Below are 22,665 nucleotides of genomic sequence, written 5' to 3'. Positions count from 1 at the left end.
GATGAGAAGATAGCTGGTTTCACTTGATCGGTGAGGAATGCAGCTTTTCATGTTCCCCCTCTTCTCCACATTGACTGAAAATTGAACATAAAACTTTAGGACTTCCCTATAACAATTAAGAGATGATTCCTTCTTGCTTTGATTTTGCTTCCGTCAAGAACTACTTTTAACCTTTGACCTTGAACATGCAACAGGAGATAAGGAGGGGGAGTTGTAAACAATAGCATTCAGAATTCTTTCAACCATCTGTGCAAAAAAGGGAAAACTACTGTTATTGAAAGTTTCATTCACCTCCTCTTTGAAAAAGAGGGATTTTAAAGAGATATTTGGGGAACAGACTAGCTAGAAAAACAACTTTTTTTTTTAACGTTTATAGGCAATAATTGAATCTCAGAATCAGACCAGTGAGGAATGTTTTCTGTAATCAATGACACAGAAATTTTCACTTTTCCCAAAACAAGCGGTCCCACTAACACAAGTGAAGCATTTTGGGGTGTTGACCTGACAGGTTAATGCTTGATTTGTAGACATAAAGTGGATCAATTCTCAAGTGACCTATTTTGGTTAAGAGCCTACAACAAATAGTTGTGGCCTCAAATCAGAGAATAAACAGGCTTGGTAACTCGCAGCATCTGGTGTAGACTGGTGACAAGGCGGGGATTTAGAGAGGAGAGCCTTGTCTCTGAACCTGTGGGTGCCCACATTTCCGCATTACAAACTGTCCCTAATCCGCTTTGGTAAACTGCATTCCTGAAGTAATAACTCATGAGAGATGAAAGAGTCGAATTTCCTCAAACAAAACTCTCCACGTTTTCTTCTAGTTGTAGGAGAGAGTTCCTCTGTGAACACAAGAATGGGTACTTTAACTTCATCTTCTAAGTAGAGGTAAAAGACTGAACCGAAAAACTATTTTTATAGGCTCTAGCTTTCTACTGAAAACTATATAAATCATAGTAACAGGCAACTTTCTTTTTCCAGTCTTTGCGGTGAACTCTAAACAAAACAAGTCTTTACGGGAGGCCTCTTGGACTTCCTTGGGGCAAAATTACCATCTAAGACGATAAAGGAATTACCCTGGATCAAAGGGTTATTAAGAAGAGACACCTTTGATGAGAACATTCTTAGCAAGGCTGTTTGCCCAGGCATGTGAAAGAGCTAGCAACCTGGCTTCAGCAATGACCAGGGTCAGCACCAACAGAAAGCTTTATTCTAGATCCTGTCTCTGGTGGCTTGAGCACTGGGTTTTTTATTAATAAAGAAGGAAATCACAGCTCTGATTTTTTTTTTTAATATTTTCATTGAAGGCAGTGGCAAAAGCATTGCATAACAGAGACTGTGACAGCTTGGCGGTGTATGTAGGGCACACGCGCTCCAAACAGGCAGGGACATGAATACATTCCTCCCTGTGAAAAAGCCAAGTGAAACTGTCCCAGGATGCATCTTGATCTGCCTTCCACTGACCTGGAACTCAAGTGTGTGATCCACGCTCTCTACAAAAAGGAGTATGTACTTATTACCCTAGATGCAGAAAGCCATGCCGTTGGTTAAGAAGGTGGATGGAGTTGGGGACAAGGACAGTAGAGCTGAAGTTGCCTGAGACCAAGAAGCACACAGCCACTTATTCCCAACCTCATCATAAGCCCAGCCTTTTGCTGAAGGCCCTTTCGAGCCCGGACCAACATCCCCTTCCAGGCTTACCACCCCTTCAACACAGACCTATCTACTCAGTGCTCTTCCTCCAGACTCTGACCGGGTCACTTCGCTCACCAGGAATGACTTCTTGTCTTCCTATACCCAATCCTCAAAAAAGTGCTTCCTCACCAGAAGCTGCCTGCAGACTCCTCCTGCAGGCGGCCTCTCTTTTCCTTCTTCATTAGGAAAAGAAGAGGTTCTAATGCTCCTCCATCTGCAGCACCTTCACAATCTTGCATAATTATTCAATTGCCTGGGTACTTTTGCCCTCTATCTCAAGTAGAATGAATTTCTTAGTGCAAGATTTTGTAGTTTTATATACTCCCAGGATCTCTCATAATGAACATCTAACACCCATTAGTGATATCCTTGCAGATTACACTCATACGCAACTGAAAATTATAAAATGCAAGTTAAAGATCCCTGGTTCCCATTTCTGAGTGTCTAGGATGCAATGGTTCAATGGGACTATCTGCTTCTCAAAGGCCATATCCTCGTGACAGCTGTATTGTAGTGGCCTGGCCACAGAATAATTTTTGAGTATTACTATAAGCTCCAACACTATATACATAAATTTGGGCAACTTCATTCTTATTAAATATTTTTAGCAGACACTATTCTAAATTAAATCAGAATATCTGGAGTGGGGACCAAGAATCTGCATTTTAAGCACTAAGAACCAGTACCCTAGCAGGAAGGGCACATAAATAGTTAAAATACAAAAGCAATAGTTGCCTTCTCTCTAGTCCACATGTCTATGGTGCTATAAGGCCAGAGGAGGGAGTCTGGCTGGTGCTGAGGAATCAGGAGTGCATTCAGAGGAGGTGATGGCTGAACTGAAACTACAGCCTGAGCGGCAGTGTACCAGGGTACTGGAGAAGAAGAAGAAATACCCAGGGGAAGTCTTTTTGAGTCATTCACACTCAGCCACGCTCCTACTTAAAAAACATTCATGTGGCTGCCTTCAGGCCACAGGGCATACTGGCACACCTGCAGCTAGTCCTGCGCCAACCAAAACCTTATCGCACTCATCCATCCCTGGCTGGTCCTGGGGTCCATGCCTGCCCTAATCTCTGCCTTCCTCTTCCCTCCTTACTCTCTCACCCTACTCCCAACTAAAAGGACTTCAGGACTTGCCTTATTGACCCTTATTCAAGTCAGGGTTTGACTGTTCTCCTAATAGTATCCCCAGCACCAACATCAAAAGTCTTATCACATAGACTCACATTTACCTGTTTAGACTGTGAACTAGGGGTGTGGCAGGAATGAATCCCCAGTGCCCAGTATGTAAGTAGCAATAAATTAGTGAATGGATTAAATCATGCTCACATGAAGAAGTTAACAGAAGTATAAAGAGCTTGCCAGATTCAGGTACCTATGAGTAGTTTAGTACTGCTAAGCCACAGTGAGTTATGAATGACTAGTAGGAGAGGAGATTTTAAAAGAAGGTTAATGCCAAACCTACATGGGAAGGAGAGTGACCTTCACAGATCATAGAAAGGCACTGGAAGGTTTCATATAGAGGAGCAGTGTTACAAGATTCCCTAAGTTCTCTCAAGAGAAGACCAAGAGAAACCTAGGCCACAGAGCTGCTTCATCATGATTACATGGAGAAGACACATAAGAATGATGTATGCATGATAAAGGTCAGAATATCTTCCACAAGTTCTAGCTATGAAACCTATTAACCTTATAGTATTTATTTATTTAGTTAGTTAGTTTTTATTTATTTATGATAGTCACACAGAGAGAGAGAGGCAGAGACACAGGCAGAGGGAGAAGCAGGCTCCATGCACCGGGAGTCCGACGTGGGATTCGATCCCGGGTCTCCAGGATCGCGCCCTGGGCCAAAGGCAGGCGCTAAACCGCTGCGCCACCCGGGGATCCCAACCTTATAGTATTTAGTTTTCATATCCCTAAAACTGGTTGCATATTTTGATGATGATAAAAGGTGACAAAAGGGCAGAGATCAGGAAATGCAGCCACTTATTAGGGCACTGGGGCAAGGGGTGGGGGAAAGATACAGCATCCTGGGAGGCTATTCCCTTTTCAAAACACACCAACTATGTCCCTGGGTCCCTCCTAAAACCACCTACTAGATATTATCTACTGAAAATTAGTCCACACCAGAGATTGAAGTCAGTCAAACTGATTTAACACATGCAAAGAGTAGAATTTCTTTTTCCAAATATTCTTACAGCAAGCTTCTCCATCACAAGCCAGAGAATGTTGCAGGAGGTCTCCAGTTGCTTACCCTAGTTCAAACCCAAGTTGTCCTCCTGAGCTCCCATCCTCCAATCCATGGAGGCAGTGACAAGAGAGAGGAGGAGGATGGAGGGGTGTTGCAACAGGCTCTTACACCTCTGTAGGACTCCTGAAGCTTTGCTGGTAATGGGTTTTTCAGAAGGGTTGGAGATCTACAGATGGACATTTAGATAAAATGGGTGCTGTTCACTCCTGTGTTCCCAAGGCTAACTGTAGTGATCACGTGATCTTTGGGGGAAATGAAACATTTTTCTAAGTGAAAGAGACCATCGCAGGCAGTGAAACAGATTGTTAGGACAAGGGGTAGGTCCTCAAGTTAGGTACAAGCTCTCCATCAATTTAATACTAGACTCCAGCTCATGGGGTGAGAGTGAGTTTGCTGGACAGATGAAAGCTAAGCCCTCCAGGCAGCCAGTTCTCTCCCTCCCTGCCTGAGCCATACATCTTCCCACAGGTGAGAGTGACTCACTGAGCGGTATTGTTTTTTATACTAACTGACACCCACGTACCTGGGGTACAGAGTCTGCCTGTGGGACAGGCTTCCATAACACCTTCATCAGCCTGGACTCATGAGCAAAATATAGGAGTGGCACGTGCCAAGCACCCAGAAACACCCCCACCCCAACCGATGCTGAGAGTGGCAAGGGAGAGGAGACCACATGGGGCTTCTTCTCCAAGGAGAGGTAAGGTCATTCACACATGTGTATACAGAAGCACACTTTACTCTCTAAGTACAAAGGGCAGACAGGTAAAAATCCATCCAATGACTTTAAAACAACTATGGTCCAAACGGATTCAGCTGGAGTCTGGGTGGAAGAGGCTGCAGGCACTAGCCCATGTTTCCAGCCCTCCATGAGCAAAGCCAGTTGTGCTGAGTCTCATGGAAGCTAGGGTTCACACAGCAAAGGTGAGCTCCATCACTGGGCTGACAGTCACAAGCCTTCAGCTCGTGTGTCTGACAAAACAGGACAAACTGCAGTAGCTAAATCCCAGGAGTTAGGTCAACAGCACCCAAGCATCTCTCTTCCCTTAGTCTAACATCCAAGTACACCAACAAAGCATACCTACATACATGTACAAAACCGTTCAGTGTATATTTAGATTCAAAATACCTGTGGATTTGTCTAATTTGGTTTTTTTTTTTTTTTGCTTTGTTTATAACTAGGCTTACAAAGGACAACCTACCCCTCTGGGGTGACAGTAGGTCAGAACTCCACACCAGTTCCTCAAACAGTAAAGGCCAGGAACCCTGCATAGAGTTCTAGTGGAGTTCAATCTCACTTCTAAAACATTAGTTCTTCTTAAAAAATCAGTTTTATTTATTGTACTGAACTGGTCCTTAACCAGGTGTGATTTTGCACCTACCTACATTTGGCAATGTCTGGAGACATTTTCCGTTGTTGCAACTGAGGTGGGGTGAGGTTTGCTAGTAGCACCTAGAGTGTAGAGATTAGGGATGTTGCTAAACATCCTACAACACACAGCACAGCCCCCATGACAAAAGTTATCCAACCCAAAATGTCAATCCTGCTGGTTAAGAAACCCTGCAGTATTTAGATTCTGTCAATTTCATTTGGGGGGGAAAAAGTATTTTGTTGCTTAAAAATAAGTTTGAAAACTTCTGCTCTAAGACACCTGCCTGGACCCAAACTATTCAACAACATGATAAAGCCTCTTTTGTATTGGCTTCAAAGTCCTAAGATAGTACAGATTTTCACATCAGACATTTGCTTTTAAATTCCTATAATAGGTCTAGCTGCTATAAAGAGTGAAGGCCCTTTTTTTTTTTTTTTTTCTACTAAACCCTGGGAGGGAATCAAGGAGCTCTAGCCACCTAGTAGGACCTAATGCAAGCCTCCCACTGTGCTGGTGTAGAATCTAAATAACTTCAACCAGAACAGGGAAGATCAGATGGTTGGTCCTGAGGGTTGGTCCTGATGGGAAGCCACGGGTGTTGGCTCCATAGAGATCAGCTCTCCATCAGTCAGGCAGAGAGCCAGAAGTTAAATATATTGCTTCTTTTAGGAAGGAAAGTGAACAATGGCCTCTTCATTTGAAACCACAATGGGAATTTAGGAAGGGGCAGAGCATAATTCCCAGGATAGAAAATGGCTTGGGCTCCAGCATTACAGTCACTGGTCCTGTGGGACAGACCAAGAGATGCTCAGCCACTGCTGGTGAACTCTCTGATTACTAATTCTTATGCAAAACCAAGGGGCAAAGTGGTACCTTTTGATACCAAGCAAAGGGATAATCCTGATTCTCAGGTCAAAGGAATAAATACAGTTGTCTCTTCTATCATGAAGGCTTCCTGATATTCTGAGGGTCTCTTGGGTGTCTCTCAGCAAACCAAAGTGATAGCCCACACTTAGGCTAATCCTTCAGATACAAAGATAGAACCCACATGACACATCATGCATGGCTCCCTCTCTCTAAGCCCTGCTTCATCTTCCATCCCCCTCTCTCCCCTAAGGCCAGCAGGCCTTCTCCCAGGAGGCACCCCAGGCCCCTTGTGCACTAATCATTACATGTCATGCTGAACTATTGTTTATGTGACCACCTTCCTCTCCAGGCCGTGAGTTTTTTCAAAGTAGCCTGTGTCCTACTGCCTGGCACACCAGGGACTTAATATTTAATGAACAGATGAATGACCTTGACCTGTCAAACATGCAACATGCTCCAAAGTATGACCTCCCCAAACCCTATAGAGCAGGCCAAACTCTCCCGTACACTGTACGTGCAGCTTGCAGTGTGTGAATGTAACTGCAGAACTCGCTTCAGTAAACACAGCTAAGGAACAGGATAGACCTGTGCAGATGTTAGATCTCTCTCCAGGAACCATTCCATATGTAAAACAATTGGAGGGTGGAGAAATTCAATAAACAGCTGCCCTTTGAGGTGGCAAAAGACACACTCTCCCTTTTCAAGTGTAATCAGCAGGTCGGATGACCTTGCCTCAACCCTTTCAGCAGAGAAACAATCCTGGTGTGGCTTCCTCATCAGTCCTTAGAAGCACACACACACACACACACAGCCCTCACAGACAATAATTGCAAACACAAACACACTCTCAACCTAGATGCTTTCATTTAGACTATAGAGTCTTAGAAGATAAAGATTGAGGGGGCGCCCGGGTAGCTCAATCAGTTGAGCATCTGACTCTTGATTTCGGCTCAGGACATGATCTCAGGGTTGTGAGATTGAGCCCCACCTCAGGCTCCATGCTCAGTGGGGAGTCTGATTTATGTTCTCTCTCTCCCTCTGCACACATGCATGCTCTCGCTCTCTTTCTCTCTCTAAAATAAATAAATCTTCTTTAAAAATTACACTATTTTTTCCTTTTCTTTTCAATAAAACTGGCTTACTGGGACCATTCCCAAACTGGGACTGAACACCTTATAAGGGAAGATCACTCCACAGGTACCATCTCAGAGTACAAAATATGTCTACATATACACAATTAGTATTTAGATACTTCTGGATATTTTTTAATCCAACTAAAGACTTCACAGAATTCATCAAATTTTGGCATTAAGTACATTAGTAATCCCAGGAGACGTGGCATCAAAATAGGTGCACTTATACAAGACTCTGGGAAATGTAGTAAAGGCCTTGATAATCAACCTAGGGTTAGAAACCACTAAGCCAACCCATGTAAAGAGTTTCTTCCACTATGCTGTACTAACAACCCTGAAAATAAGGCTCTTTTGGTTCAACTGATAATGAGAGATCAGGAAAGACTGCCAAAAGGAAGATGCTAATAGGGGTTCTATTCGGTAAAACCATCTGGGGTACAGACAACAGGGAGGAAGTTCTTTCAAAGAAGTCTACTCTGAGGACCAGTCTTGCCTTGAGAGACTGAAATCGCAATCACTGACTAGTGAAGGGGCTTAAATCTACATCCTATACTGGACCCCAGCCCTTCCTTTTCAGGTATGAGGAATACTGAAAGGGAAAAGACAGGAGAAAGAATTTCAGAGCCCCAGTGTGGAGCCCTCATAAAGGTCATATAGAACTAGGCCTTTTTGATTTTCTAAGTGTAGTGGGATGTTGGGTGGGGACCTTCCTCTTATCCCAGACTGTAGCTGAGGACAAAAGGCACTAAGTAGCCATAATCTAAATTCTGAAAGCCCCCTCCCATCAGGGCTTTCTGGAGAGAGTACCTCTACTCCCCAATGCACCAGTTCTGCACCACTCCCCTAGTCAGAACAAATCTAAAGAGTAAGAGGACGTCAGCATTAGAGAGGTGTGCAAGTCTGAGGAGAGAGACTGGAGCTGAGGAGAGAGACTCCAAGAAAATCACTCTTCAGGGACAGGCAAGGAGAAGAAAAGGAGAGGAAAGGGAGATGGGAAGGACGGTAGGGAATGCTGGATCTCAAGATAACACTTCACACTCCTTGAAGGGGGATCAAAAGGTACAAACTTCCAGTTGTAAAATAATTAAGTTATGGAAATGTAATAAAATAGTGACAAAAGTTAATACTGCTTTGCATATTTGGAAGTGGCTAAGAGAGTAGATCTTAAAAGCTTTTATCATAAAAAAAATTTTTTTTTCTAACTATGTTGGTGACATGTTAACTAGACTTATCACAGTGATTATTTCACAACATATACTAATATCATACCATTTCATTGTACATCTGAAACTATTCTCATGTTATATGTCAATTACTCCTTAAAAAAAGAAAAGACTTCACCCTCTTCCTCACTCCAAGCAGCTAGGCCATAGCTGGGGGAGGTGAACTAAGGAGTATAACTGAATATGACTAAAGTTTTCAAAATAAACAGGATTCAATCTAAAACACTAATATAAGATTGCCCATCAGCTGACAAATAGACAAAATGTGGTATTTACATACGGTGGAATATTATTCAGCCTTAAAAAGGAAGGCAGTTCTGACACATGCTACACCATGGATGAACCTTGAGGCCATCAGGTTAAGTGACACAAGACAGTCACAAAAGAACAATACGGTATGATTCCACTCATATAAGATACCCAAAGTAGTCAGATTTAGAGAGACAGAAAGAAGGGTGGCTGAATGTGGGAGAGGGGGGATGGTAATATATTATTTATTGCACAGAGTTTAGATTTTGTAAGACTTCTATTCAGTTTCAAAAAGAGTTCTGGAGATGGATGGTGATGGTGGTTGCACACATAATAATGCAAATATAATAAATACCACTGAACTATACACTTAAAACAGTTAAGATGGTAATTTTTCATGTAATGTGTATTTTATCACATGAATGTGTATTTTATCACATTTTATCACAAGGCTCCATGAACCTTGAGGTTTTCCAGTCTGTCTAGAACTTAAACATACTGAAAGTATTGATGGATATGTTAATTAACTAGGTGGTGGAAATCTTTCCATAATGTTTATGTGTATCAAATCACTATGATGCACACTTTAAATATCTTGCAATTTTGTCTAATGTACTTCAATAAAGCTGAAAAAAATTGAAGGTAACAGGAAAGTTACAGAATTGGCTCTATATAGTGTAAAGGAATCCACTACCCAAGGGGAAAGAAGATTTTACATACCATTATCTAAAGAAAGTGCCATTAAAATAATTCCTGTAAACACCCCCAGCAAGAATCCTCATTAAATGGATTCCATATCCTCATCTTTTAATAGCTAATCCTATCCCCTAGCTCTCCTTCTAGCTATAAATAAAAGTCTGGATGAAGCTTCTTCCAAAAATACCATTTCTGACATGATGACTTAATATCAAAGTCAGAAGGATAGAGGTTCTGCAGATGCTTATTAAAATGGGAAATGATAGGAACTACCTCCCCTTCCACCTTCTCTTGGCCTCACTTTATACCCTCACATCCCAGCATGTTGAGTGGGTAGAGTACACTGCTACACAACAGAACGTTAACTTCAAATTGTTCTTGCTTTAGTTGGAGAGACAAAGCATGTAGGTGGAGAAATGCGCAAGTTTCAAGCTTGGGTGTCCAGGAGAAGAGAAGTTGTAATGACAGAAATGGAGTAAGCAGAAGGGATTGATAGGAGAGGAAAATGATGACTGGGGTTGGAGCCCTAGGTGTTTGAAAGATACCACAGAACCAGGGTTCATGGGAAGAAATGAACTCAAAGATAATAAAAGGTAAAAGGTAATTTCCTCTTCTCTCTGAAGAGGAAAAGCTTATAAGGATGAGTGCCCACTTTTAAGACCTAGAATGAGGAATACAGGCCTGTTAAAGACATAAAGACAAAGAGATGGAGCAGGATCAGATTAGCATAGCACCTCACAGAGTAGGAATGCTTTTTGTCATCATATTCAACATTTCTTATTCAACAAAACGTGGGAATAGAAAACGTATATATTTGCTAATTTGAAGAATGAATGAATGCCCAGGTGGGAATGCCCTGCATGTGACTGGATGCAGGAAGCTGACACTCACAAGAGAGTTCTGGGCTGCAGACATAGACTTAGGGGTAGAGAGCGACAGGCAGAGTGAAATCCCCAGATGAACACGTGAATGAGAATAGCAGTGGGCTGAACACTGACCCTGGTGAATACGAACTGGAAGGAGAGAGAAAAGCCCAAAGATACAAAGAAGGAAGAGTCAGGGAGGTGCAAAGATGATCAGCACACTTCAGAAGTCAAAAAGTGTAGCACCACGAGTTGGAGTGATAAGCATTATCATATGCAACCGAGATGTCCAGAATGATAAGGACTACTGCTAACTGGACTTGGCACTACAGATGTCCTTGGTGACTTCATCAAGAGCTACTTGAGTAGAATAATGGTGAGGAAAGCCAGAAAGCTTCAGTAGCAGTTGGAGGAGAACAGAGAAGGCAAAGCAAGGGAGAGAGTGTACAGACTATGCTGTCCAGAATTAGGATGAAAAGGATCCCTGGATGGCGCAGTGGTTTGGTGCCTGCCTTTGGCCCAGGGCGCGATCCTGGGGACCCGGGATCGAATCCCATGTCAGGCTCCCAGTGCATGGAGCCTGCTTCTTCCTCTGCCTATGTCTCTGCCTCTCTCTCTCACTGTGTGCCTATCATAAATAAAAAATAAATTAAAAAAAATTAAAAAAAAAAGAATTAGGATGAAAAAGAAGAAATGAACTGGAATTACCCCATGAAGGTGCTGGCGGACTTTTAGGATGAGGAGGCTTGGCATGTTTACAGGTTGGAGAAAACAACCAGGAGTAAGGGAAATGGAGAAGTTAGAGTAGGGAAGCAGAGTCCTTGAAGAAACACAGGTCTTTGGCAAAAAGGACAACTATCCTCTGGGACCGAGGCTAAGGAATGAGAATGTTCTCACTCACATCCCTGGGGATCTGTTTTCAGGGAGCCTACCTGGCTCAGTCAGTAGAGCAAGTGACTCTTGATTTGAGGATCATGAGTTCAAGCCCCATGTTAGGTGTAAAGCTTACTTAAAGAAATTTTTTTTTAAACTTGGGGATCTGTTTTCATCTGGGGATTTCACGCTACCTGTTGGTCTCTACCCCTGCATAATGTCTGTAGCCCAGATCTCTCTCTTGTGTGTCAGGAAAGTCACATCTGATGTGATTTTCTTGATTACATAGGAAACAAGGCCACCTGCTTACAGTGAAGGCACAGGGTAAATAGGGATCTTGAAAAGAATGATGAAGTTTGAGTCATCGTTGAAGGGAATGGGAGAAGGAGCTATAGGTGCTGACCACCACTCAGAATAGGGAACACAGACTCATGGTGGTGATTCAGGTTCTCAGAAAGAGAGTAAGTGGAACCAGATACAGTAGCAAGGTCACAGTGGAAGATTGCTGAGAAAGGACAGATACATTTCACACTGAGGAGGTATGTGAGTAGGAGAAAATCAGAGACAGAGAAGAGAGGAAGTGGTGAGGAGTAAATACAGAGTATTTGTTAAGACACTTGGCTATAAAAGGAGGAAATGGGATGGTAGCCAAGGATCAAGTGAAGAATTTTCTTGCATCAGCATCACCAAAGAGAAGCAACCCATGGGGAGTAAGGGACTGCACAAGGTGTAGTCAGACAAGTGAGGAAGCGAGAATGCTAAGAGGGCAGAGAGGATGGATCTGCCCAGGGAAAGGGTATAGTCTCTGTGAGAAGAGAGGTTTCCTTGGCAACCAGCGGAAAAGCAGACAGGAGCCGGCCATACTGAAGGACAGTGGATACATACAGATAGAAGTCACTGCAGGATTTTTCTCAACAGAGTATAGAACCAGAATTTGGATGAGGAAAAAAAGACAGGCTTATAGATATAAAAGTTTTTGGAGTTCCTGAAAAACCCACAGAAGCAAACTCAAGATTTCTGCCAGGTATCTGGTTATACACCAAGAAGACATACACCAATGGATCCAGCATAATTCTCTGTCCCAGGAGCAGCACTGTTGGATGATTGCTCAGGTCTGGCATGGGCATGGCAGGCATGAAGGAAGGTCAAGGGCTCAAGTAACTCCTAGGCACCCCTGAGTTAGCACTGCAGTAATGACTCTGGGGTCTGGGCTCAAGAAAATACTGAATGGACCAGAAAGAGCTTAGGAGTGATACACATTGGTAGGGGCCAGGTTTGGGTCATATGGATTTGGTGGAAACTAAGGATTGATTGAAAAACATGCCACATTTGAGATCCAATTTGTTTCCTTTTTTAAATCTTTCATTTCTGGGATCCTTGGGTGGCGCAGCGGTTTGGCGCCTGTCTTTGGCCCAGGGCGCGATCCTGGAGACCCGGGATCAAATCCCACGTCGGGCTCCCGGTGCATGGAGCCTGCTTCTCCCTCTGCCTGTGTCTCTGCCTCTCTCGCTCTCTCTCTGTGACTATCATAAATAAATAAAAATAAAAATAAAATAAAAAAATAAACCTTTCATTTCTGTATTTAACTTTTGAACATATGAAATAGTTATCATAACTTTTAATGTCTTGTCTGCTAATTCTAAGATCTGTGTTAGTTCTGGATTGCTTTCAACGGATTGATTTATCTCCCATAACAAGTTGTATTTTCTTGCTTTCTTCACACGTCTGGTAATTTTTGACTGGATGCCAAACATTGTGGATTCTACCTGTTGAGGACTGGATAGTTTTGTATTCATATAAATATCCTTGAGCTTTGTTTGGGTACACAGTTATGTTACTTGGAAATAATTTGATTCTATTGGATCTCGCTTTTTAGATTTGCTAAGTGTGCCAGAACAGTGCTCATTCCCCATAAGGCAGCCAAGACACTTCTGTGTACTCAACCCAATGCTCCATGAACCTTGAGGTTTTCCAGTCTGGCTAGTAGGAACAGGCATTACTCCTGGCCCTGTGTGAGCACTAGGAACAGTTCTTCATGATCATTCTAGATGGCTCTTTCCCTAGCCTCAGGTAGTCTCCCTATACTGACCAGCATTCAGCTGAATACTCAAAGGGGGCACTTCCTATATCTCTGGAGTTCTTTCTCTGGGCAACCGTCTCCTTCCTGGTATTCTATCCTGTGTCCTCCAGCTGCCTTACTCTTCCTAGACCCAGATCCATCTCCTCAACTCAGTAAGTCCACTGGGCTCCACCTGAGAGAGGGGAGGAGAAAACATCCAGGAATATGAGGGAGCTGCAGAAGGAGCAACTTAGCCACAACATTCCCCACCCTTTATATTCCACGGGCTATAAAGAACTGGCATTAGAAGCAGGAAGCAAGCACCCAGATCTTGACTCTGTTTGTCTTCACAGGCAGCAACCCCTCCCCAAGACCCCTCCGGGAAAAGAGCCTTTAAAATATCTTGGTGACACCTGCCACGTTTCCCAGAAACAGTTAAGCCTGCCTTCGGCCCTTTGGATTCATACTATTCCACCTGCTAGCACCATGGAGCCAAGTAAAGAGGCTAACTAACCCCAATCCACACAAAAGGTAACTGTTTTTCAGTGCATGTTCCTCCTTTGCATGCCACAAAATTGCAATTTTGCCTCCAAAATATGCAGGAGATATTTTAATAATTAAGTAGTAGATTTAAAATGGATTTTCACTTGAATATAACACCATCTTTAATTTAAGATGGTATTGGGTGGTAGTTAAGCCCTAAACAAAACAAGCCAGCAAGCAAACAAACCCTGCTTAGGGACTCAAACAAGAGACACCATCTGGTAATACAAAGACAACCAAGCCTGTAAAATTAAAACCACAAAAGTCAACACATACTTTAACTTATAAATGAGAAAGTAATTTAATACACTAAACGCAAATATTTGGGGAGAGACCAATGCTATAAAAATATCCACATGGAGTCAACCAACCACAATTTGTGAATAAATAACAAAGTGAACAACCAGGGCTGCTCCAAGTAGATGGGCAGCACTTAGGTCAGACTGGTGACCAGATCTAACAAAATCCTGGTACTGGGACATATGTGGGAGATACGAGCCAATGCTGCCTGGTAATTTATAATGTCTTCCCTGGTATTTAATATTCGATCCTCTAGAGATAAGAAATTAAAAGCAAATAGTTCAATCTTTTTTAAAAACACACCTTCTGGGACTTAGAAATGTCTTGTAAATATTAACTCATTCATCTTAACATAGCTATTAGGAGAAAACACTCATTGCAATTGTGTATCTGTGCTAAACTATGCTAAAAAAAAAAACAGCTGACCATGGGGGGCTGGTTTTTAATGACCCCAAAAAATAATTCCTTGGACCCACTGCTCCCTAGGACATGCTGGAAGGGGAATAGACCTCCAATCCCTATCTGTTGTCCTATGTCCCACCAACATTTATATGAAGCATCCATGGTAGTAGTGGGGCTGCCTATGATAGGGCTGGTTTCTCTTTTTCTCTCTCTCTCTCCCTCCACCTCTCCCTCTCTCCCTCTCTCCACAATCCATGATACAGTCAGTCATCACAAGGAGATGCCAGCAACATCAATCCGGGCATTAATTGTATCCTTAAGAGAAAGTGTAGCGTTGGTTCTAATGGGCAGATTTAAGAATAGGAGCAACGTATGTTCCCAAGGATCCAGCATGCAGGAAACTGAAAAAGTAGTGCTCCCCTCACAAGTAGTGATCCTTCCACATATTCTCTCCCACCCACAGCTTCGCTGATCATAATTCCTACCCAAAGCACTTCAGCATACACACCAGGATGTACTTTGTACCCTCCCAGAATATGACGTACATGTGAAGTTCAATTGCTGTCTAGGATTTGAAACAATGGCCAAGAAAAGGGGCTTATGTCATAATATTTTTCCCGGTGAATTTTAGATGATTCACCACAAAGTATGCAGAGTAAATTGGGCATGGATTTCCTTCCAAAATGGGCAGGCACATAATCTGTATCAGGTCCTAACACAGTCCTTTGTGGGTATGTGCATGTTTGTATAATCTCATGTAACCTTCCCAATAATCCTGGGAGTAGATGCCACTATCCCCATGTTTTACATATAAGTTGACCATTGCTCAAGAGCACACAGCTGGGAGTATAGGAAGCAGAGCCAGGTCTCTCTGATCTAAAGCCCATGCCCTTCTACCACCCACCCCACATCTCTAGCACAGTAAGAGATCCCCAACAGCAAATTCCAGGGGATTCCACCTGTAAGGTTCTGTTAAGGAAAGGATTGACACTAACACCAGAAAATTAGTTTGGAGGCATTCGTGAAGCTGGAAGTATCACTAAAAATGACATATTATCTAAAAAGCTTGACTTATTTCCTGCATTAAAAAAACAACAAAGATTGCTCTCCCTACCCTTCCCCCCAGACTCCCCAGACTAATGAGACTGCATGACCTCAGACTGGAGGCAGAAGTGCTACTGGGGTAGGATGGGATGCTCTCTCCACAATCCATGATACAGTCAGTCATCACAAGGAAATGCCAGCAACATCAATCCGGGCATTAATATAACACCAAGACAGTAACCTTTATGTTATTAGTAAGGCACAAGTGTTTTTCAGCTGAATGTTTTTGCTGAGTCCAGCAAAGAACTGATCCTTCCCCTTAAAAGATGACTAAAATTGTCCCCAGAGGTACCGCACAGTGCTGAATACACACACTGAGCAAACACTCAGATACAAACTCAGACATGGAGACATGGAGGTGTCCAGTAAGAGGGGATTCGGACAAGAGGTTCTGGGGAAGTTGGTGCCCTGGAGAGCCCTGCCCTGTCTGAAGAGTTCATGGTGGGGAAATTCCAAAAACACTGTACCATGCCACACACTGGTCCATGGGCCCATTTGAATTCAAGAGCAGTTTCATGATCCCTGGTCAGAGAAAGAGGACCAAACAGACACAGACAGCACACAGTCAGTATGCTGCGTATTAGACAGAAGGCCCATAAAGACTGGATTTAAGCTGACCTTTGAGCACCCACAGAGGCTTGGATCAAGAATGGAGGAATGGGAGGCCTCCAATGGAAACACATCACACCTGAGGCAGAGGCATGAAATAAGACATGGCCTGTCACTGGGACATTTGAGCAGTGTTGTGAAACTGTCATCTCTGCATCCTGGCTGAATGCTCCCACAGGGTCCTCACTGAGGGACTAGTGGGAAATGCCAGAGTACTACTGAATCATCACGTATTAATATATTTCACAACACTGAAGAGGGTTCTCTCCCAGAATTAAGCTTCAGTCTTTGTCAGTGAATCCTTCCTAAAGTCCTCTATTAGAAAGAATTCCGTCGGGCTCCCGGTGCATGGAGCCTGCTTCTCCCTCTGCCTGTGTCTCAGCCTCTCTCCTCTTTCTGTGTGACTATCATAAATAAATAAAAATTTTAAAAAAAAATTATAAAAAAATGGGATCCCTGGGTGGCGCAGCGGTTTGGCGCCTGCCTTTGGCCCAGGGCGCGATCCTGGAGACCCGGGATCGAGTCCCACGTCGGGCTCCCGGTGCATGGAGCCTGCTTCTCCCTCTGCCTGTGTCTCAGCCTCTCTCCTCTCTCTGTGTGACTATCATAAATAAATAAAAATTTAAAAAAAAATTATAGAAAGAATTCCTCCAGGTATTGTTACCTGGGCAGATTTTCTTTTCTTTTTTTTTCTTTTTTTTTTTTTAGTTATGAAAATATCACAAGTTTTAGAACAGTTCCATCACCTCTAAAAGCATCACTTCCATCAGCTCTAGGCAACCACTAATCTACTTTTTATCTCTATTGCTTTGTCTGTTACAGGCAGTTCATATTAATGGAATAATACAAAAAATATGGAATGCTTCATGAATTTGCATGTCATCCTTGCACAGGGGCTATGCTAATCTTCTCTGTATCATTCCAGTTTTAGTATATGTGCTGCAGAAGCAAGCATACCTGGATGTATTTTAAGTAGGTGTTCAATGTGATGGTGGTACCCAGATATGTAGTCCCTTCTACAGAATGGCACCTAAACAATTTGTATAAGAGTTACGATACCCAAACTCATCATCTGAGTTTTCATTACTAAAATCCTCATAATAGTAATATTGATATAGGTAAACAGACTGAGCACCTTTAAATTAGTCCCTTCTCTGACATTCCTCCCTGCTTAAAACTACCCTACTCCTGGGATCCCTGGGTGGCGCAGCAGTTTAGTGCCTGCCTTTGGCCCAGGGCACGATCCTGGAGACCCGGGATCGAATCCCACATCGGGCTCCCGGTGCATGGAGCCTGCTTCTCCCTCTGCCTATGTCTCTGCCTCTCTCTCTCTCTCTCTGTGTGACTATCATAAATTTAAAAAAATAAAATAAAATCTTTAAAAAAAAAAACAAACTACCCTATTCCTGCCCTCCAGGTGAATGGTTGCTGTTTTCACTTTCTGAGTATTAGAAACATACCATGCAACAACATATGCAATAAAAATCAGGTACCAGATAAAAGTGAGATCTTGCAGCTGATGCAGGTCATGAACCTGACTGACAAGCTACTCCAATCACAGTTTGACACAGTAAATCCAGATAGAGATCCATCACCAATGAAGCAAAGATCAACACTGATGGAGCCATGACCAGCCTTTGGAAAAATCGATGACGCCTTCAAATATTTCTGCAAACAACCCTCTTCAGGACAGTGTTGAAAAAGTCATCATGAAGTGGAAAATGTTATCATGCCTTCCAATCAGTCAGGAAAGTACACAACTGAGTTATTTAATCTGTTCTTGGTTCTAAGAATTAGCATAAAGGGGTCGTTATAACCTAAACACTAATGTAAGAAGAAATGGACTTTCTTAATTTCTGTCATAATTTTTAAAGGCAGAGTACCAATCAAACCTTTTAAAACATGTATTTTATTTTAAACATCTTATTTATTTATTCATGAGAGACACACAGAGAGAGAAGCAGAGATATAGACATAAGCAGAGGGAGAAACAGGCTCCCCACAGGGAGCCTGAAACAGGACTCAATCCCAGGACCCTGGGATCATGACCTGAGGCAAAGGCAGGCGCTCAACCACTGAGCCACCCAAGTATCCCTAAAACATGTATTTTCAAAATGTTGGCTTCCATTATAACTGGAAGCACTTTAAATTGCCTTTTCCTGAACCTGATTACTCTAAAAGTAGGGAAATCTGTAGTCCAACAGCTGATAGGTAGGGCAGCTACTTATCTTTCCCAGCCTACCTTTGCCACTTTCAAGCCTGGCTTGAGTCTCAGCATTAGCCTTGAGTGTTTGCAGCCATTAGAGACACTAGCAAGGCCCTTAACCTCTGAGCCTCATTTTGTCCTCCTAAAAGCACAGGAACTGTGTAACCTGACCTAGCTTTGTCATGGTATTTTTAAAGCTCTTGGGAAAAAAAACAAAACAAAACAAACAAAACAAAACAAAAAAAAAACCTTGATGTTTTATCAACTCTTAAAAGACTACACCAAAGTAATATACTCCCCTCTGTGTTTTTTTTTTCTACTTTTTTTTTTTTCAATTAGCAAAACTTCCAGTCGCCAAAACTTTCCATTAATCACATTAAATGTGATTTGGGATACAACAGGGGTGTCAAAATTTGGTCAATCATTAGAACCAGGCAAATTGTCAATTAGGAATCTGTTTCCCAGGCCTCTTCCTCAGAGATTCTAATTCAGTCTGGGGCCTGAGAATTGCATTTTTCAAAATTCTCAAGTGATTTCATTGCTCTAGAATAGATCCTTTCTTGCCATCTCACAGTTTTTAAAGGCTCTATTTTCAGTACTTGATAAATCCCAATCCAAGGACTCAAATATTGGAAGTATACTCATTTACACGAAACAGGAAGTATCATCAAAACTCAGTTAAGAACTAGCTTCTAAAAGTTATGTACTAAGTCCCTACAGCATGCCCAGACCAAGTTTCAATCTATTTACCTCCCCAAATGTTTAACAGATGTATCACTAACATTAATTAAAACTTCATAATAAATGATAGTTCCCACCATGCTGAAGAACAGAAGACTCCAGCTAAGCCTAAGTTTTCCATGTTTTAAGTGGGTGAGGTACATAAGAGTAATTTCTTATTAACCCACAAATAGATTTGAATGATAGCTAATTATATTGAGAGGTGCATGAACTTGTTATATATCTCTAAACAGTCGATTTAAACTTTTAATACTTACTAAGCTGTGTAATGGATCCTAATTTAGCTTAGAACAATGGGAAACCACAATTGAGTTCAGAGAACTTGGGAAAGTCTTCATGATGAACTTAAACTATTTTAGCCTTTAGCAACTTACATTAAATCATTGTAAATGGATGTAATACGGTGCTCTTGGAGACCCCAGCCAAAGGGGAAAATCAGCCAGTATCAAATATAGGTGAACTTCACTTAAGCAACATGGCATGCTCCTGAATAGGTAAGTGACATTAACAGGGTGTTGACCTTGTGCCAATAACGATGCAGGGCACCTCCCCAGGACCTCAAGCCCAGCCATGTTCCTCAGCTACAACTCAGACTCACCAACCATCCTCCCCGCCGACACACACATACAACTTAGGGTCTTTGTACTTCTGTTCCCTCTTCCCCATACAGCCCCACAGTCCACTCCCTCTCTCCTTCCAGATCTCTGGATCAAAGGTCATCTAATCTGAATAGAACAACACACACAACCCTTCTCTCTGTCCTGACTCTGCCTTATTTTTTCATAGCACTTACCACCTAGCATATTACATTAATTATCTAAGAGTTTGTCATCTCCTGCACACCAAATTTTGAATTCTGTGAGAACCAGTGTCAGTGCATAAATACCCCCTGTGTGTATAAATGGATACTCCTTTTGATCCAGTGGACCCAAGTGGTAATCATTTAGAAGTATTGCTCAACATGGTACATTTTGTAACCAAATGTAAATTCACAGAGGCAGAAACTGATTTTCTCCAAAATAATGTGAGAAATTGCTACTTACAAAAATCTAAGGCAATCTATGACATATGCAAAGAATGTGCCTGCAAACCTAGGCTGCTATGCCCCCACCCACACACTTATACTCTCAACCTCCTGCAGGGTGTCACTCAGCACTGACTTGAGGCCCTAAAGAGCAATCTCAAACATCAAATGAAATCTTGATGCCCAAGATCAGTTTCAAGGGAGAAGGAAGAAATGGGTCTTCCTCCTCTCTACCTGCCCACTGACAACAGGGCATTACTAGGGAAGATCTAGTAAGAAAAGTCATGCCAAGATAACTGGCTGTTCATTTGAAACAGAAAGAGCAGAGATCAGAGGTCCCTAGAAATGAGATTGAAGCATAATGAAAATAGACTCTGGAGCAATTAATTTTTCTATCAAAAAATTAAATCATTTCTATTTTATACCCAAATCTCAGTTCCACTGAGAGAATACCACATTAAGGTAATTTTAAAAAATGAAGTTTGTAATAAGCGAGTGCCCCATGAAGCAAATCTACTAATACTTCCATCCACAGATCTCTGAGCTATTTTTGAGGTTTAGCTTCCAGTGCTTACACCCCTGACCACTTGCTCAGAAGTATTGTGACTGCCTTGTTCTGCTCGAATCAAGCAAAAGTGCAGCATAAAGCTACCCTGAACAGCCATTTCCAAAGTTAGAAACCACCAGAGGCTTCTGGTTGTTTGGGTGTCACTTCCTGACCTTCCTATTTCTATGAGAAAGGGCTTGTAACAAAAACTAGCTGAAAAAGCACATTGCACAGTAAAAATAATTAGAACAGGATTATGGGTTCAAAAAATCACTGAATTATTCTTTGAGAACTAATTGAAAAATTCTGAACAAAACCATCAATAGTCAATGAAAATAAGAGAAGCAGTCAGGATGAAGCCAGTGATGACTGTGGTATAACTATGCAAATACAGCTATCATACCCTAAGTTCAACTTAAATGTTTTTTAATTCCTTCTGAGTTCTAGTTTAAGATCTGCGTTAAGAGTACCTATTGATAATCATGGTAAAACTTGAGCAAATCTCAAGTCCAATCTTCCCAGAACTCTCTGATCCATGCCTAAGATCTAAGAATATGGGCCCTTTCCCAAGTAAACATCAATCTTCAGGTTTAAGAACAAGGAATCCAAGGAAAGCCTTACAAAAACAGATCATCGCAAAAGATGACACAACTCTGAGGAGAATGATTTTATACACCTAGAGGACCATATTTCTTCGGTAGAATAAAAAAGAAAAGACAAAATGCCTCCCAGACAACTGGGTGGCCTAGAAGGATACTGTACCGGACCTCAGCATCGCAAGCTGAGCTGTGCATGGGTTTATTATCCCAGGAGACCACACTTATTATCCAGGAGACCACAGCCATCAGTGTCTCTGTGCTAAATTCACCATTTACATCCTGAGCATCACATCTGCCTCAGAAATTTGGTGTGGGTAGCAAACGACATAAGATAAGGGACTGCATGAATATAGAGAGGTTACCAATTATTAGGATAAGAAGCCATCCAGTTTCCAGAGAGAAAATAAAACAAGGGCTAATGCTGCTATTTGTCAGATTACAGCCTAGCCCAGTATCTGGTCCACAGAAGCATTTAATAAATGAGCTGGCTGTGATGGAGCAGACAATCTATGACACCAGACAATTAGTCTTGCTCCCTTAAAAATATCAGTTCTTCCATTTCTAGTTATCCTTCTTTTCTCCCTTCCTCAAAGTCTCTTTCTTTCTTTCCTGCCCTGTCTTCAAGCTGGCATTCACTTCCAGCAGTAGCCATAGAACTGCTTGGACAAAACTGAAATGGTCACTCATTTCTCAGGCTGACTATACCAAAGGAATAAAAATTTTTATAAGAGCTAAATTTAAAGCAAATTAAATCGACACGCTGTCACCTAGCATGAAACACAAGAAAGAAATCCTGAAAATTAACTTCCAACAGAGATATCTCTTTTCCCTTTAAAAATGATATGCACTGTGAGTAGTAGATACAGTGAGAAACTGTGGGTTGCAGCTTTCAAACGGTAACATGTCTCATCTGCCTTGCTGCATGTGGCCACAATGATTTAGCCAAGAACTTCACTATTTGTAAACCAATGGTTTGACACAGGAAATTTGAGCTAAAAACTGAGGCAATGGTAGAAAGAAAAAGAAAGAAAGAAAGAAAGAAAGAAAGAAAGAAAGAAAGAAAGAAAGAAAGAAGAAAAGAAAAGAAAGAAAAGAAAAGAAAAGAAAAGAAAAGAAAAGAAAAGAAAAGAAAAGAAAAGAAAAGAAAAGAAAAGAAAAGAAAAGAAAAGAAGAAGATTAGAATCTTACTCTACACAATGATGCACTGCTTTGGCAGAAAGAATCAGCAGATACCAAAATTCAAGTATATCTTCCATATTCTCCTTAGGAATCAGTCCCAAGTAATATAATAAGTCTGAAAGAAGGGAGCAGTTC

General features: G+C 42.0%; 1 protein-coding gene and 1 non-coding gene across 2 annotated transcripts in view; both read right to left on the bottom strand.

Annotated features, from left to right (window-relative positions):
* The window catches only part of PRKCH (protein kinase C eta), a 233,599-nt gene that overhangs the window by 132,593 nt on the left and 78,341 nt on the right, over positions 1-22,665 (bottom strand). The window lies entirely within an intron of this gene.
* On the bottom strand, positions 17,083-17,185 carry LOC144321508 (U6 spliceosomal RNA). The gene has a single exon (XR_013387151.1). It is a non-coding gene; the product is annotated as a U6 spliceosomal RNA (small nuclear RNA).

Source organism: Canis aureus, chromosome 9 (assembly GCF_053574225.1).
Source record: "Canis aureus isolate CA01 chromosome 9, VMU_Caureus_v.1.0, whole genome shotgun sequence".
In the NCBI taxonomy this organism is placed as follows: Eukaryota; Metazoa; Chordata; class Mammalia; order Carnivora; family Canidae; genus Canis; species Canis aureus.
This window is presented reverse-complemented; position numbering and strand designations above follow the sequence as displayed.